Source organism: Schistocerca serialis, chromosome 1 (assembly GCF_023864345.2).
Source record: "Schistocerca serialis cubense isolate TAMUIC-IGC-003099 chromosome 1, iqSchSeri2.2, whole genome shotgun sequence".
NCBI lineage: Eukaryota > Metazoa > Arthropoda > Insecta > Orthoptera > Acrididae > Schistocerca > Schistocerca serialis.
In genome coordinates, this window is record NC_064638.1 from 53428866 (window position 1) to 53444422 (window position 15557).

Sequence of the window (15557 nt, forward strand, 5' to 3'; positions counted from 1 at the left end):
CTTTCCATAGAAACGTTACTCGATTTCGATGCAGTAGTCATAGAACCCATAGCTTTTCATAGCGACGCAATATCTGTGTTCATTCGTCAAGGTGAGGGAGCGAGGGATGCAGTAAAGAAGGAATACTGCATCGGAAAGGAAATACTCGTATCCCAAAATAAAATCCTGTCGTTTCCATAGAAACGGTACTCGATTTTGAAGGAGAAGTCATAGAACCCATAGTGTTTCATAGCGACGCAATTTCTGTGTTAATTCTCAATGTTAGGTAGCGAGGGATGCAGTAAAGAAGGAATAATGCATCGGAAGGAAGATAGTCGTATCAAAAAGAAAATCCTGTTGTTTCCATAGAAACGTTACCCGATTTAGAAGGAGAAGTCATAGAACCCATAGTATTTCATAGCAACGCAATCTCTGTGTTAATTCGTCAATGTGACAGAGCGAGGGATCCAGTAAAGAAGGAATAGTGCATCGCAAAGGAGATACTCGTATCCCAAAAGAAAATCCTGTCGTTTCCATAGAAACGATCCTGGATTTAGAAGGAGAAGTCATAAAACACATAGTATTTTTCAGCGACGCAATATCTGTGTTAATTCGTCAGTGTGAGGGAGCGAGGGACGCTGTAAAGAAGGAAAAGTGCATCGGGAAATGGGATACACGTATCCCAAAAGAAAATCCTGTCGTTTCCAAACAATCGTTACTCGATTTAGAAGGAGAAGTCATAGAACACTTAGTATTTGATAGCGACGCAATTTCAGTGTTAATTCCTCAATGTGGGGGAGCGAGGGATGCAGTTGAGAAGGAATAGTGCATCGGAAGGGAGATTTTCGTAACCCAAAAGAAAGTCCTGTCCTTTTCATACAAATGTTACTCGATTTAGAAGGAGATGTCATAGAACACAAAGTATTTCATAGGGACGCAATTTCTGTGTTAATACGTCATTGTTAGGTAGCGAGGGATGCAGTAAGGAAGGAATAGTGCATCGGAAAGGAGATATTCGTATCCCAATAGAAAATCTTATCGTTTCCATAGAAACGATACTCGATTAAGGAGGAGAAGTCATAGAACCGATAGTATTCCTTAGCGACGCAACTGCTGTGTTAATTCGACAATGTGAGGGAGCGAGGGTTGCAGTTGAGAAGGAATAGTGCATTGGAAAGGAGATACTCGTATCCCAAAAGAAAATTTTTTCCTTTCCATAGAAACGTTACTCGATTTAGAAGGAGAAGTCATAGAACCCATAGCATTTCATAGCGATGCAATTTCTGTGTTAATTCGTCAGTGTGATGGAGACAGGTATGCAGTAAAGAAGGGATAGTGCTTCGGGAAGGGAGATACTCGTATCCCAAAACAAAATCCTGTCGTTCCCATACAAACGATACTCGATTTAGAGGTAGAAGTCATAGAACCCGTTGTATTTCATAGCGACGCAATATCTGTGCTAATTCGTCTATATGAAGGAGAGAGGGATGCAGTAAAGAGGGAATAATGCTTCGGAAAAATAGATACTCGTATCCCAAAGGAGAGTCCTGTAGGCTCCATAGAAACGTTACTCGATTTAGAAGGAGAGGTCATACAACTCATAGTATATCATAGCGACGCTATTTCTGTGTTACTTCGTCAATGTGAGGGAGCGAGGGATGCAGTAAAGTTGGAATAGTGCATCGGAAAGGAGATAGTCGTATCCCAAAAGAATATCCTGTCCTTCCATTATACACGTTACTAGATTTAGAAGGAGAAATCATAGAACACGTAGTATTTCATGCCGACGAAATTTCTGTGTTAATTCGTCAATGTTAGGTAGCAAGGGATGCAGTAAAGAAGAAATAGTGCACCGAAAAAGAGATATTCTGATCCAAAAGAAAATCCTTTCGTTTCCATAGAAACGTTATTCGATTTAGAAGGAGAAGTCATACAATCCATAGTATTCCATAGCGATGCAATTTCTGTGTTAATTCGTCAATGTGAGGGAGCGAGGGATGCAGTAAAGCAGGAATTATGCATCGTAAGGGAGATAGTTGTATCTCAAAAGAAAATCCTGTAGATTCCATAGAAACGTTACTCGATTTAGAAGGAGATGTCATAGAACCCATAGAATTTCATAGCGACGCAACTTCTGTGTCAATTCGTCAATGTGAGGGAGCGAGTGATGCAGTAAAAAAGGAATAGTGCATCGGAAAGAAGATACTCGTATCCCAAAAGAAAATCGGGTCGTGTCCATAGAAACGTTACTCCATTTAGAAGGAGAAGTCACAGATCCCTTAGTATTTCATAGCGACGCAATTACTGTGTTAATTTGTCAAAGTGAGGGAGTCAGGGATGCAGTAAAGATGTAATACTGCAACGGTAAGGAGATATTCGTATCCCAAAAGAAAATCTTGTCGTTTCCATAGAAACGTTACTCGATTACTAAGGAGAAGTCATAGAACCGATAATATTCCATAGCGACGTAATTTCTGTGTTAATTCGACAATGTGAGGCAGCGGGGGATGCAGTAGTGAAGGAGTAGTGCATTGGAGAGGAGATACTCGTATCCCAAAAGAAAATCCGGTTCTTTCCATAGAAACGTTACTCGATAAAGAAGGAGATGTCATAGAATCCATAGTATTTCATAGCGACGCAATTTCTGTGTTAATTCGTCAATAAGAGGGAGCGAGGGATGCAGTAAAGAGGGAATTGTGCATCGGGAAAGGAGATACTTGTATCCCAAAAGAAAGTCCTTTCCTTTCCATAGAAACGTTACTCGATTGAGAAAAAGAAGTCATAGAACCCATTGAATTTCATAGCGACGCAACCTCTGTGTTAAGTCGTCAATGTGAGGGAGCGGGTGATGCAGTAAAAAAGGAATAGTGCATCGGGAAGGAGATATTCGTATCCAAAAGAAAGTCCTTTTGTTTCCAAAGAAACGTTACTCGATTTAGAAGGAGAAGTCATACAACCCATAGTATTCCATAGCGACGCAATTTCTGTGTTAATTGTCAATGTGAGGGAGCGACGGATGCAGTAAAGAAGGAATAATGCTTCGGAAGGGAGATAGTCGTGTCCCAATAGAAAATCCTGTAGTTTCCTTAGAAACGTTACTCGATTAAGAAGGAAATGTCATAGAACTCATAGTATTTCATAGCGCCGCAATTTCTGTGTTAATTCGTCAGAGTGAGGGAGCCAGGGATGCAATTAAGAAGGAATGGTGCATCGGAAAGGCGATACTCGTATCCCAAAAGAAAATCCTGTCGATTCCATATAAACGCTACTCGTTTAAGTAGGAGATGTCATAGAACCCATTGTATTTCATACCAACGCAATTTCTGTGTTAATTCGTCAATGTGGTGGATCGAGGGATGCAGTAAACAAGGAATAGTACATCGGGAAAGGAGATACACGTATCCCAAAGGAAAATCCTGTCCTTTCCATAGAAACGTTACTCGAATTAGAAGGAGAAGTCATACAACCCATAGTTGTTCATAGGGACGCAATTTCTGTGTTAATACATCAATGTTAGGTAGCGAGGGATGCAGTAAAGAAGGAATAGTGCATCGGAAAGGAGATATTCGTATCCCAAAAGAAAATCCTGTCCTTTCCATAGAAACGTTACTCGATTAAGAGGGAGAAGTCATAGAACCGATAATATTCCTTACCGACGCAATTTCTGTTTTAATTTGTCAGTGTGAGGTAGCAAGGGATGCAGTAAAGAAGGAATAGTGCAACGGTAAGGAGATAGTCGTATCCAAAATGAAAATCTTGTCGTTTCCATAGAAACGTTACTCGATTTAGAAGGAGAAGTCAGAGTACACATAGTTTTTCATAGCGACGCAATTTCTGTGTTAATTCGGAAATGTTAGGAAGCGAGGGATGCAGTAAAGAAGGAATAGAGCATCGGAATGGAGATACTCGTATACCAAAAGAAAATCCTGTCGTTTCCATAGAGACGTTACTCGATTTAGAAGGAGAAGTCACAGATCCCATAATATTTCATAGCGACTCAATTACTGTGTTAATTTGTCAAAGTGAGGGATCGAGGGATTCAGTAAAGATGGAATAGTGCAACGGTAAGGAGATAGTCGTATCCCAAAAGAATATCCTGTCGCCTTCATGGAAACGTTACTCGATTTAGAAGCAGATGTCATTGAACACATAGTATTTCATAGCGCCGCAATTTCTGTGTTAATTCGTCAGCGTGGGGGAGCCAGGGATGCAGTAAAGAAGGAATAGTGCATCGGAAAGCAGATACTCGTATCCCAAAAGAAAATGCTGTCGTTTCCATAGAAACGTTACTCGATTAAGAAGGAGAAGTCATAGAACTGATAGTACTCCATAGCGATACAATTTCTGTGTTAATTCGTCAATGTGAGGGAGCGAGGGATGCAGTAAAGACGAAATAGTGCATCGGAAAGGAGATACTCGTATCCCAAAGAAAAATTCTGTCGTTTTAATACAAACGTTACTTGATTTAGAAGTAAAAGTCATGGAACCCATAGTATTTCATAGCGACGCAATTTCTCTGTTAATTTGTCAGTGTGAGTGAGCGTGGGATGCAGTAGAGAATTAATAGTGCATCGGAAAGGAGATACTCGTATCCCAAAAGAAAAGCCTGTCGCCTTCATAGAAACCTTACTCGATTTTAATAGGGGAAGTCATAGAACCGATAGTATTTCATTGCGACGCACTATCTGTGATAATTCGTCAAAGTGATGGAGCGAGGGATGCAGTAAAGAAGGAATAGTTCGTCGGAAAGGATATACTCGTAACCGAAAGGAAAATCCTGTCGTTTCCATAGAAACGTTACTCGAATTAGAAGGAGAAGTCATACAACCCATAGTATTTCATAGCGACGCAATTACTGTGTTGATTCGTCAATGTAAGGGAGCGAGGGATGCAGTAAAGAAGGAATAGTGCATCGGAAAGGAGATAGTCGAATCCCAAAAGAAAACCCTGTTGTTTCCATTGAAACGTTACTCGATTTAGAAGGAGATGTCATAGAGACACATAGTATTTCATAGCGACGCAATTTCTGTGTAAATTCGTCAATGTGTGGGACCGAGGTTGCAGTAAAGAAGGAATGATGCATAGGAAAGGAGATAGACGTTTCCCAAAAGAAATTCCTGTCGTTTACATATCAACTTTACTCGAGTTGGAAAGAAATGTCTTAGAACCCATAGAATTTCATAGCAACGCAATTTCTTTGTTAATTCGTCATTGTGAGGGAGCGAGGGTTGCATTAAAAAAAGAAAAATGCATCGGAAAGGAGATGGTCGTATCCCAAAAGAAAATCCTGTCGTTTCCGTATAAACGTTACTCAATTAAAAAAGGGGGAGTCATAGATCTGACAGTATATCATAGCGACGCACTTTCTGTGTTAATTCGTCAATGTGAGGGAGGCAGGAATGCAGTAAAGAAGGAATAGTGCATCGGAAAGAAGATACTCGTTTCTCAAAAGAAAATCATATCGTTTCCATAGAAACGTTACACGATTTAGAAGGAGAAGCCAAAGAAACCATAGTATTTTATAGCGACGCAATTTCTGTGTTAATTCGTCAATGTGAGGTAGCGGGGGATGCAATAAAGAAGGAATACTGCATCGGAAAGGAGATACTCGTAACCGAAAGGAAAATCCTGTCGTTTCCTTAGAAACGTTACTCGATTTAGAAGGAGAAGTCATACAACCCATAGTATTTCATAGCGAAGCAATTACTGTGTTAATTCGTCAATGTAAGGGAGTGAGGGATTCAGTAAAGAAGGACTAGAGCATCGGAAAGAGATACTCGTATCCCAAAAGAAAATTCTCTCGTTTCCTTAGAAACGTTACTCGATTTAGAAGGAGAGGTCATAGAACCATTGGATATCATAGCGACGCAATTTCTGTGTTAATTCGACAATGTGAGGGAGCGAGGGATGCAGTAAAGGAGGAATAGATCATCGGAAAGGAGATACTCGTATCTCAAAAGTACATCCTGTCGTTTCCATAGAAACGTTACTCGATTAAGTAGGAGATGTCATAGAATCCATAGTACTTCATAGCGACGCAATTCTGTGTTAATTCGTCAATGTGACGGAGCGAGAGATGCAGTAAAGGAGAAATATTGCATCGGAAAGGAGATAACCGTGTCACAAAACAAAATCCTGTCGTTTCCATTGAAACGTTACTCGATTTAGAAGGATATGTCATAGAACACATGGTATTTCATAGCGACGCAATTTCTGTGTTAATTCGTCAACGTGAGGGAGCGAGGGATGCAGTAAAGGAGGAATAGATCATCGGAAAGGAGATACTCGTATCTCAAGAGAAAATCCTTTCGTTTCCATAGAAACGTTACTCGATTTAGAAGGAGATGTGGTAGAACCCATAGTATTTCATAGCGACGCAATTTCTGTGTTAATTCGTCAATGTGAGGGAGCGAGGGATGCAGTAAAGAAGGAATAGTGCATCGGAAAGGAGATACTCGTATCTCAAAAGAAAAACCTTTCGTTTTCATAGAAACGTTACTCGATTTAGAAGGAGATGTGATAGAATCCATAGTATCTCATAGCGACGCTCTTTCTGTGTTAATTCGTTAATGTGAGGGAGCGAGGGATGCAGTGAAGAAAGAATAGTGCATCGGAAAGGAGATAGTCGGATCCCAAGAGAAAATCCTGTCCCTTATTTACACACGTTACTCGATTTAGAAAGAGAAGTCTTAGAACCCATAGTATTTCTTAGCGACGCAATTTCACTGTTAGTTCGTCAATGTGAGGGAGCGAGGGATAAAGTAAGAAGGAATACTGCATCGGGAAAGGAGATACTCGTATCCCAAAAGAAAATCCTGTCGTTTCCATAGAAACGTTACACGATTTAGAAGGAGATGTAATTGGACCCATAGTATTTCATAGCGACGCAATCTCATTGTTAAATCGTCAATGTGAGGGAGCGAGGGATGCAGAAGAGAAGGAATAGTGCATTGGAAAAAAGATACTCGTATCCCAAGAGAAAATCCTGTCCTTTCTATATAAACGATTCTCGATTTAGATGGAAAAGTCATAGAACCCATAGTGTTTCATAGCGATCAATTACAGTGTTAATTCGTCAATTTGAGGGAGCGACGGATGCAGTAAAGACCTAATAGTGCATCGGAAAGAAGATAGTCGTTTCCCAAAAGAAAATCCTATTGTTTCCCTAGAAACGTTACGCGATTTAGAAGGAGATGTCATAGAACCCATAGTATTTCATAGCAACGCAATATCTTTGTTAATTCGTGAATGTGAGGGAGTGAGGGATGCAGTAAAGAAGGAATAGTGCATCGGAAAGGAGATAGTCGTATCCCGAAAGAAAATCCTGTCGTTGCCATTGAAACGTTACTCGATTTAGAAAGAGATGTCATAGAACCCATAGTATTTCATAGCGACGGAATTTCTGTGTTAATTCGTCAATGTGTGGGAGCGAGGGTTGCAGGAAAGAAGGAATGATGCATCGGATAGGAGACAGACGTTTCTTAAAAGAAATTATTGTCGTTTACATAAAAACGTTACTCGAGTTGGAAAGAAATGTCATAGAACGCATAGTATTTCATAGCAACGCAATTTCTGTGTTAATTCGTCATTGTGAGGGAGCGAGGGATGCAGTAAAAAAGGAATAATGCATCGGAAAGAAGAAACTCGTTTCTCAAACGAAAATCATATCGTTTCCATAGAAACGTTACACGATTTAGAAGGAGAAGCCATAGAATCCATAGTATTTTATAGCGACGCAATTACTGTGTTAATTCGTCAATGTAAGTGAGCGAGGGATGCAGTAAAGAAGAACTAGTGCATCGGAAAGGAGATACTCGTATCCCAAAAGAGAATCCTCTCGTTTCCATAGAAACGTTACTCGATTTAGAAGGAGAGGTCATAGAACCCATAGTGTTTCATAGCGACGCAATTTCTGTGTTAATTCATAAATGTGAGGGAGCGAGGGACGTAGTAAAGAAGGAATAGTGCATCGGAAAGGAGATGGCCGTATCCCAAATGAAAATCCTGTCGTTTCCATAGAAACGTTACTCGATTTAGAAGGAGAAGTCATAGAACCAATAGTATTTAATAGCGACGCAATTTCTGTGTTAATTCGTCAATGTGAGGGAGCGAGGGATGCAGTAAAGAAGGAATAGTGCATCGGAAAGGAGATACTCGTATCTCAAAAGAAAATCCTTTCGTTTCCATAGAAACGTTACTCGATTTGGAAGGAGATGTGGTAGAACCCATAGTATTTCATAGCGACGCTATTTCTGTGTAAATTCGTCAATGTGAGGGAGCGAGGGATGCAGTAAAGAAGTAATAGTGCATCGGAAAGGAGATTGTCGAATCCCATAAGATAATCCTGTCCTTTCCATAGACACGTTACTCGATTTAGAAGGAGACTCCATAGAACCCATAGTATATCATAGCGACGCAATTTCTGTTAATTTGTCAATGTGAGGGGCGAGGGATGCAGTAAAGAAGGAATAGTGCATCGGAAAGGAGATAATCGTATCTCAAAAGATAAATCCTTTCGTTTCCATAGAAACGTTAATCGATTTAGAAGGAGATGTGATAGAATCCATAGTATATCATAGCGACGCAATTTCTGTGTTAATTCGACAAAGTGAGGGAGCGAGAGATGCATTAAAGAAGGAATAGTGCATCGGGAAAGGAGATACTCGTATCTCAAAGAAAATCCTTTCGTTTCTATAGAAACGTTACTCGATTTAGAAGGAAATGTGATAGAATCCACAGTATTTCATACCGACGCAATATCTGTGTTATTTCGTCAATGTGAGGGAGCGAAGAAAGCAGTAGAGAAGGAATAGTGCATTGGAAAAAAGATACTCGTATCCCAAAAGAAAATCCTGTCGTTTCCATAGAAACGTTACACGATTTAGAAGGAGAAGTAATAAAACCCATAGTGTTTCATAGCGATCAATTTCAGTGTTAATTCGTCAATGTGAGGGAGCGGGGGATGCTGTAAAGACCTAATAAGGCGCGGAAAGGAAATAGTCTTATCCCAAAAGAAAATCCTCTCGTTTCCGTAGTAACGTTACGCGATTTAGAAGGAGAAATCATAGAACCCATAGTATTTCATAGCGACGCAATTTCTGTGTTAATTCGACAATGTGAAGGAGCGAGGGATGCAGTAAAGAAGGAATAGTGCATCGGAAAGGACATAGTCGTATCCCTAAAGAAAATCCTGTCGTTTCCATTGAAACGTTCCTCGATTTAGTAGGAGATGTCATGGAACACATAGTATTTCATAGTGACGATATTTCTGTGTTAATTCGTCAGTGTGAGGGAGCGAGGGATGCAGTAATGAAGGAAACGTGCATCGGAAAGTAGGTAGTCGTATCTCAAAAGTAAATCCTGTCGTTTCCATAGAAACGTTACTCGATTTAGAAGGAGATGTCATAGAACCCATAGTATATCATAGCGACGCAATTGCTGTGTTAATTTGCCAATGTGAGGGAGCGAGGGATGCAGTACAGAGGAAATAGTGCATCGGGAAGAAGATACTCGCTTCCCAAAAGAAAATCCTGTAGTGTCCACATAAACGTTACTCGATTTAGAAGGCAAAGTCATAGAACCCATAGTATTTCATAGCGACGCAATTTCTGTGTTAATCCGTCAATGTGAGGGAGCGAGGTATGCAGTAAAGAAGGAATAGCGCATTGGGAAGGAAATACTCGTATCACAAAAGAAAATCCTTTCGTTTCCATAGAAACGTTACTACATTTAGAAGGAGATGTGATAGAACCCATAGTATTTAATAGCGACGCAGTTTTTGTGTTAATTCGTCAATGTGAGGGAGTGAGGGATGCAGTAAAGAAGGAATAGTACATTGGACAGGAGATACTCGTATCCCACAACAAAATCCTGTCCTTTCTATAGAAACGTTACTCGATTTAGAAGGAGAAGTCGTTGAACCCACAGTTTTTCACGGCGATCAATTTCAGTGTTAATTTGTCAATGTGAGGGAGCGAGGGATGCAGTAAAGACATAATATTGCATCGGAAAGGATATAGTCGTATCCCAAATGAAAATGCTGTCTTTTGCATAGAAACGTTACTTGATTTAGAAGGAGATGTGACAGAACCAATAGTATTTCATAGCGACGCCATTTCTGTGTTAATTCGTCAATGTGAGGGAGCGAGGGATGCAGTAAAGAAGGAATAGTGCATCGGAAAGGAGATACTCGTATCTCAAAAGAAAAACCTTTCGTTTACATAGAAACGTTACTCGATTTAGAAGGAGATGTGATAGAATCCATAGTATCTCATAGCGACGCTCTTTCTGTGTTAATTCGTCAATGTGAGGGAGCGAGGGATGCAGTGAAGAAAGAATAGTGCATCGGAAAGGAGATAGTCGGATCCCAAGAGAAAATCCTGTCCCTTATTTACACACGTTACTCGATTTAGAAAGAGAAGTCTTAGAACCCATAGTATTTCTTAGCGACGCAATTTCTGTGTTAATTCATCAATGTGAGTGAGCGAGGGATGTAGTAAGTAGGACAAGTGCTTCGGGAAAGGAGATACTCGTATCCCAAAAGAAAATCCTGTCGTTTCCATAGAAACGTTACACGATTTAGAAGGAGAAGTAATAGGACCAATACTATTTCATAGCGACGCAATCTCTTTGTTAGTTAGTCAATGTGAGGGAGCGAGGGATGCAGTAGAGAAGCAAAAGTGCATTGGAAAATAGATACTCGAATCCCAAAAGAAAATCCTGTCCTTTCTATAGAAACGTTTCTCGATTTAGAAGGTGAAGTCATAGAACCCATAGTGTTTCATAGCGATCAATTTCAGTGTTAATTCGTCAATGTGAGGGAGCGAGGGATGCAGTAAAACCTAATAATGCACGGAAAGGAAATAGCCGTATCCCAAAAGAAAATCCTCTCTTTTCCGTAGTAACGTTACGCGACTTAGAAGGAGATGTCATAGAACCCATAGTATTTCATAGCAACGAAATATCTGTGTTAATTCGTCAATGTGACTGAGCGAGGGATGCAGTAAAGAAGGAATAGTGTATCGGAAAGAAGATACTCGTTTCCCAAAAGAAAATCCTGTAGTTTCCATAGAAACGTTACTCGATTTAGAAGGAGATGTGATTGAACCCATAGTATTTCATAGCGACGCAATTCCTGTGTTAATTCGTCAATGTGAGGGATGTGAGAGATGCAGTAAATAAGGAATAGTGCATCGGAAAGAGTATAGTCGTATCCCAAAAGAAAATCCTGTCGTTTCCCATGAAACGTTACTCGATTTAGAAGGAGATTTCATAGAACACATAGATTTTCATAGAGACGCAATTTCTGTGTTAATTCGTCAGTGTGAGGGAGCGAGGGATGCAATAAAGAAGTAATAGTGCATCGGAACGGAGATAGTCGTATCCCAAAAGAAAATCCTGTCGTTTCCATTGAAACGTTACTCGAATTAGAAGGGGAAGCCATTGAACACATAGTGTTTCATAGCGACGCAACTTCTGTGTTAATTCGTCAATGTGAGGGAGCGAGGGACGTAGTAAAGAAGGAATAGTGCATCGGAAAGGATTTGCCGTATCCCAAAAGAAAGTCCTGTTGTTTCCATAGAAACGATACTCAATTTTTAAAGGGGAAGTCATAGAACCGATAGTATTTCATACCGACGCACTTTCTGTGTTAATTCGTCAAAGTGATGGGGCGAGGAATGCAGTAAAGAAGGAATAGTGCATCGGAAAGGAGATACTCGTAACCCAAAGCAAAATCCTGCAGTTTCCATAGAAACGTTACTCGATTTAGACGGAGAAGTCATACAAGACATAGTATTCCATAGCGACGCAATTACTGTGTTAATTCGTCAATGTAAGGGAGCGAGTGATGCAGTAAAGAAGGAACAGTGCATCGGAAAGGAGATACTCGTATCCCAGAAGAAAAGCCTGTCGTTTCCGTAGAAACGTTACTCCATTTTGAAAAAGGGGAAGTCATAGAACCGATAGTACTTCATAGCGACGCAGTTTCTGTGTTAATTCGTCAAAGTGATGGAGCGAGGGATGCAGTAAAGAAGGAATAGTGCATCGGAAAGGAGATACTCGTAACCCATGGGAAAATCCAGTCGTTTCCATAGAAACGTTACTCGATTTAGAAGGAGAAGTCATACAACCCATAGTATTTCATAGCGACGCAATTACTGTGTAATCCGTCAATGTAAGGGAGCGAGGGATGCAGTAAAGAAGAACTAGTGCATCGGAAAGGAGTTAATCGTATTCCAAAAGAAAATCCTCTCGTTTCCATAGAAACGTTACTCGATTTACAAGGAGATGTCATAGAACCCATAGTATTTCATAGCGACGCAATTTCTGTGTTAGTTCGTCAGTGTGAGGGAGCGAGAGATGCAGTAAAGAAGGAATAGTGCATCGGAAAGGAGATACTCGTATCCCAAAATAAAATCCTGTCGTTTCCATAGATAAGTTCCTCGATTTAGAAGGAGAAGTCATAGAATCCATAGTATTTCATAGCGACGCAATTTCTGTCTTAATTCGTCAATGTGAGGGAGAGAGGGATGCAGTAAAGAAGGAATAGTGCATTGGACAGGAGATACTCGTATCTCACAAGAAAATCCTGTCCTTTCTATAGAAACGTTACTCGATTTAGAAGGAGAAGTCATAGAACCCACACTTTTTCACAGCGATCAATTTCAGTTTTAATTTGTCAATGTGAGGGAGCGAGGGATGCAGTAATGACCTAATATTGCATCGGAATGGATATAGTCGTATTCCAAAAGAAAATCCTGTCTTTTGCATAGAAACGTTACTTGATTTAGAAGGAGATGTGATGGAACCCATAGTATTTCATAGCGACGCAATTTCTGTGTTAATTCGTCAATATGAGGGAGCGAGGAATACAGTAAAGAAGGAAAAGTGCATCGGAAAGGAGATACTCGTATCTCAAAAGAAGATCCTTTCGTTTCCATAGAAACGTTTTTCGATTTAGAAGGAGATGTGATAGAATCAATAGTATTTCATAGCGACACAATTTCGGTGTTAATTCGTCAATGTTAGGGAGCGAGGGATGCAGTAAAGAAGGAATAGTGCATCGGAAAGGAGATACTCGTATCTCAAACGAAAATCCTTTCGTTTCCATAGAAACGTTACTCGACTTAGAAGGAGATGTGGTAGAACCAATAGTATTTCATAGCGACGCTATTTCTGTGTTAATTCATCAATGTGAGGGAGCGAGGGATGCAGTAAAGAAGGAATAGTGCATCGGAAAGGAGATAGTCGTTACCTAAAAGAAAACACTGTCCTTTCCATAGACACGTTCCTCGATTTAGAAGGAGACCCCATAGAACGCATAGTAATTCATAACGACGCAAATTCTGTTAATTTGTCAATGTGAGGGGCGAGGGATGCAGTAAAGAAGGAATTGTGCATCGGAAAGGAGATAGTCGTATCCCAAAATAAAATCCTGTCCTTTATATAGACACGTTACTCGATTTAGAAAGAGAAGTCTTAGAACCCATAGTAATTCTTAGCGACGCATTTTCTGTGTTAATTCGTCGATGTGAGGGAGCTAGGGATGTAGTAAGAATGACAAGTGCTTCGGGAAAGGAGATACTCGTATCCCAAAAGAAAATCCTGTCGTTTCCGTAGAAACGTTACACGATTTAGAAGGAGAAGTAATAGGATAAATAGTATTTCATTGCGACGCAATCTCTTTGATAATTCGTCAATGTGAGGGAGCGAGGGATGCAGCAGAGAAGGAAAAGTGCATTGAAAATAGATACTCGTATCCCAAAAGTAAATCCTGTCCTTTCTAAAGAAACGTTAATCGATTTAGAAGGAGAAGTCATAGAACCCATAGTGTTTCATAGCGATCAATTTCAGTGTTAATTCGCCAATGTGAGGGAGCGAGGGATGCAGTAAAGACCTAATAGTGCATCGGTAAGGAGAGAGTCGTATCCCAAAAGAAAATCCTGTCGTTTCCATAGTAACGTTACGCGATTAAAAGGAGTTGTCATAGAACCCATAGTATTTCATAGCAACGAAATATCTGTGTTAATTCGTCAATGTGACTGAGCGAGGGATGCAGTAAAGAAGGAATAGTGCATCGGAAAGAAGATACTCATTTCCCAAAAGAAAATCCTGTAGTTTCCATAGAAACGTTACTCGATTTAGTAGGAGAGGTCATAGAACCAATAGTATTTCATAGCGACGCAATTTCTGTGTTAATTCGTCATGTGTGGGAGCGAGGGTTGCAGTAAAGAAGGAATGATGCATCGGGAAGGAGATAGACGTCTCCCATAAGAAATTCCTGTCGTTTACATAAAAACGTTACTCGAGTTGTAAAGAAATGTCATAGAACCCATAGTATTTCATAGCAACGCAATTTCTGTGTTAATTCGACATTGTGAGGGAGCGAGGTATACAGTAAAAAAGGAATAATGCATCGGAAAGGAGATGGTCGTATCCCAAAAGAAAGTCCTGTCGTTTCCATAGAAACGTTGCTCAATTTAAAAAGAGAGAGTCATAGATCTGACAGTATATCATAGCGTCGCACTTTCTATGTTAATTCGTCAATGTGAGGGAGCCAGGGATGCAGTAAAGAGGGAATAGTGCATCGGAAAGAAGATACTCGTTTCTCAAAAGAAAATCTTATCGTTTCCATAGAAACGTCACACGATTTAGAAGGAGAAGGCACAGAATCCATAGCATTTTATAGCGACGCAGTTTCTGTTTTAATTCGTCAATGTGAGGTAGCGGGAAATGCAATAAAGTAGGAATAGTGCATCAGAAAGAATATACTCGTATCTTAAAAAGAAATCCTGTCGTCTCCATAGAATCATTACTCGATTTAGAAGGAGAAGCCATGGAACACACAGTATTCCATAGCGACGCAATTTCTGTGTTAATTCGTCAATGTGAGGGTGCGAGGGATGCAGTAAAGAAGGAATACTGCATCGGAAAGGAGATACTCGTATCCTAAAAGAAAAACCTGTCGTTTCCATAGAAACGTTACTCGATTTTAAAAGGGGAAGTCATAGAACCGATAGTAATTCATAGCGACGCACTTTCTGTGTTAATTCGTCAAAGTGATGGGGTGAGGGATGCAGTAAAGAAGGAATAGTGCATCGGAAAGGAGATCCTCGTATCCCAAAAGAAAATCCTTTTGTTTCAATAGAAACGGTACTTGATTTAGAGGAAGATGTGATAGAACCTATAGTATTTCATAGCGACGCTATTTATGTGTTAATTCGTCAATGTGAGGGAGCGAGGGATGCAGTAAAGAAGGAATAGTGCTTCGGAAAGGAGATACTCGTATCTCAAAAGAAAAACCCTTCGTTTCCATAGAAACGTTACTCGATTTAGAAGGAGATGTGATAGAATCCATAGTATTTCATATCGACGCAATTTCTGTGTTAATTCGTCAGTGTGAGGGAGCGAGCAATGCAGTAAAGAAGGAGTAGTGCATCGGAAAGGAGATACTCGTATCTCAAAAGTACATCCTCTCGTTTCCATAGAAACGTTACTCGATTTAGAAGAAGAAGTCAGAGAACCCATAGTTTTTCACTGCGATCAATTTCAGTGTTAATTTGTCAATGTGAGGGATC